This window comes from Cyprinodon variegatus, unplaced genomic scaffold (assembly GCF_000732505.1).
Source record: "Cyprinodon variegatus isolate N-32 unplaced genomic scaffold, C_variegatus-1.0 Scaffold2336, whole genome shotgun sequence".
Lineage (NCBI taxonomy): Eukaryota > Metazoa > Chordata > Actinopteri > Cyprinodontiformes > Cyprinodontidae > Cyprinodon > Cyprinodon variegatus.
The window spans coordinates 4399-7100 of NW_015152789.1; the positions used below are offsets into that span (position 1 = coordinate 4399).

The 2702-nt window shown below is 38.2% G+C and overlaps 1 long non-coding RNA gene across 1 annotated transcript in view; it reads left to right on the top strand.

The window, feature by feature from the left end:
* The window catches only part of LOC107080797, a 3071-nt gene extending 2016 nt beyond the window's left edge, over positions 1-1055 (top strand). The window contains exons 2-3 of the long non-coding RNA XR_001480985.1: positions 297-584; positions 1005-1055. This is a non-coding gene — a long non-coding RNA (uncharacterized LOC107080797). The remainder of the gene's footprint in view (positions 1-296; positions 585-1004) is intronic.
* The last annotated feature ends 1647 nt before the right edge of the window (positions 1056-2702 follow it).

A 2702-nucleotide genomic window follows, 5' to 3' on the forward strand; every position in this document is an offset into this window, starting at 1 on the left:
ATAGATAGATAGATAGATAGATAGATAGATAGATAGATAGATAGATAGATAGATAGATAGATAGATAGATAGATAGATAGATAGATAGCTTTTTTGATAAACCTGTAAAAAAGAAGCTGGGTAATTCAATTTCAATTTAGTTAATTTAAATACCACTGGTTCAAAGCACATCATCTCAAGGCACTTTACAGACTATTCAACCAGATCATACAGTCTGATTGGTTCAGAGTTTTTTATGATGTCATTCTGATGAGTTTGGTGTCGCTAACATGGATGTTTTTCTCTGTTTGTCTCAGAGATGTCTGAGATCTCAGCAAATGAATGGAAATGTTCTCTGATCAAAATACTGGAGCAGCTTAAGAAAGATCAGTATGATAAAATGCTGGTATACCTGGAAGAAATCCCTAGTAGTAAGAAGGATATAACGAATATAGGACAAATGGCTCAAGTCATCATTGAGCACTACAGAGAGGAGGAGTCTATCCCTGTAATGAGAGATATCATGGAGTTGATTCCGCGGAGAGACGCTGCTGTTCAGAAACTGCTGCGTCCGTTTTTGGAGAAACTGGAAGAAAAGGAAAACGGTGAGTTATTTATTCGGGTTCTGGGCCCTGTTGGGCTCCGGGATCCGGAACCCATTAGGAACAGAGATTAAGTTCTTCTACATTAAAGAGCGGTTCAGACACTGACCATCTTAAAGCACTATGACAACTGATCGATTACCTGGTTGCCATGACAATCTGTCACTGAATGGTGGTGCGATGAGAGACTCTTTAAATTAGGACCTCTAACCCCCACCTCCCAGAACTTACAAGATCTGCTGTTGAACGCTCAGAACCAGATTCTAGCAGAACCTCAGGTCCTAAAGGACAGAGAGGAGATCAGGATTGTTCTGATGGTCCTTCAGTATTGATGTTTGGATGTTTATAACAGTTATATTATATTCATGATCATCTACAGAGATTTGCTGGTTTCTTAATCCCAGTTTAAACTGTGATTTACAGCAAAGAAGAGGAACAGAACTGACCCAGAGGACCAGCAGGACTCTCCAGCTGGTGAGTGGAATCCAGAACTGTACAATTAAAAATGTTTGAAATATCCCACACTTCACATCCTAGTTTTACTACAGAACCTCAATCTTTANGGGTTTTTAAAGAAAGTATGGATTTACTGTACATCACAAGGCTAATTCTGTTTGCTCTTATAAACGAATGCATTTTCTGATTTATTTTTAAACTTATCTCAGATCAGCAGCTCCTGCTATAGGCTGATAGTTAAAGTCTTCCCGGTAATCTGTAGTTTTCCCTTTGTTTCTGTTTCAGGTAAATATTTCGGTGCTCTTATCTAATCCATTCTAGTCACACGTTTCTATCAGCTCGGCTGGTCTTTGTCCACAAAGTTTTAACATTGAACTACGACCATTTTTAAAAATATATATTTATTCTGGATTTTCCTAAACTAAAAAAAAAATATTCTTACACGATATTTCAACTTTATTTTTATATTTTTTTCAACAAGTAAAGCCAAACATTGTGAGGAATATATGATACATGAAAACAAAAACAAAAAAACCCTAAAAGGTATACACCATTGTAGCTCCATCCTCTGATGTAGTTTATTGGTCTTAAAAGGACTGTGAAAAAGTTTACTCTGATTCAATCCCACTGTTTTCTGCAGTCTAACTGGTATCATTTATTAGATAATAATAGCATCTGAATATTCAACAAGTTCTGAAACAGAAATTCAGCAGGAAAAAACAGAATGTTTGGTAATATGCGTATTACAATGATTTTATCTAGTTAAATTAAAACGATGATAGATAGATAGATAGATAGATAGATAGATAGATAGATAAACCTGTTGTAAGAAAGTAGCTGGGTGATTAAGTTCAATTCATTTCAGTTTATTTAAATACCACTGGTTCAAAGCACATAATCTCAAGGCACTTTACAGACCATTCAACCAGATCATACAGTCTGATTGTTTCGAAGTTCGTTATGTAAGGAAATGATGTCATTCTGATTGGTTTGGTGTCGCTAACATGGATGTTTTTCTCTGCTTGTCTCAGAGATGTCGAAGATCTCAGCAAATGAATGGAAACGGTCCCTGACCAAAATACTGGAGGAGCTTACTAAAGAACAGTTTGCTGTAATGCTGGAATACCTGGAAAAAATCCCTAAAAGTAAGAAGAATATAAGGAATATAGGACAAATGGCTGAAGTCATCATCGAGCACTACGGAGAGGAGGAGTCTATCCCTGAAATGAGAGATATCATGGAGTTGATTCCACGGAGAGACGCTGCTGTTCAGAAACTGCTGCGTCCGTTTGTGGAGAAACTGGAAGAAAAGAAAAACAGTGAGTTATTTATTTGGGTTCTCAGTGTTTCCCACGGGATTTTAGGAGACTGTGGTGGGAGAGTCTCTGACCCTCAGGGGTTTTCATGTGTGCACTTTTTTAAGCGTGGTGTATCCCATTTAAAGGGTTATTTTTTACGTTATAACGTTATTACGTTATTATCTGAGCGCGCCGGCTACCGTTCATTCTGCCAGTCCGCTGAGCTGCTGCTAGTTTTACTCACATGCCTGGAAGATGTCTAGTGCTGCTACCACAGATGATCTCGCTCTCCAAATGGAATAGGGGGTTTTCAGGTGACGTCACGGTTACGTGACTACTCAGCGCGTCCGCCATATTGGGTGGCAGC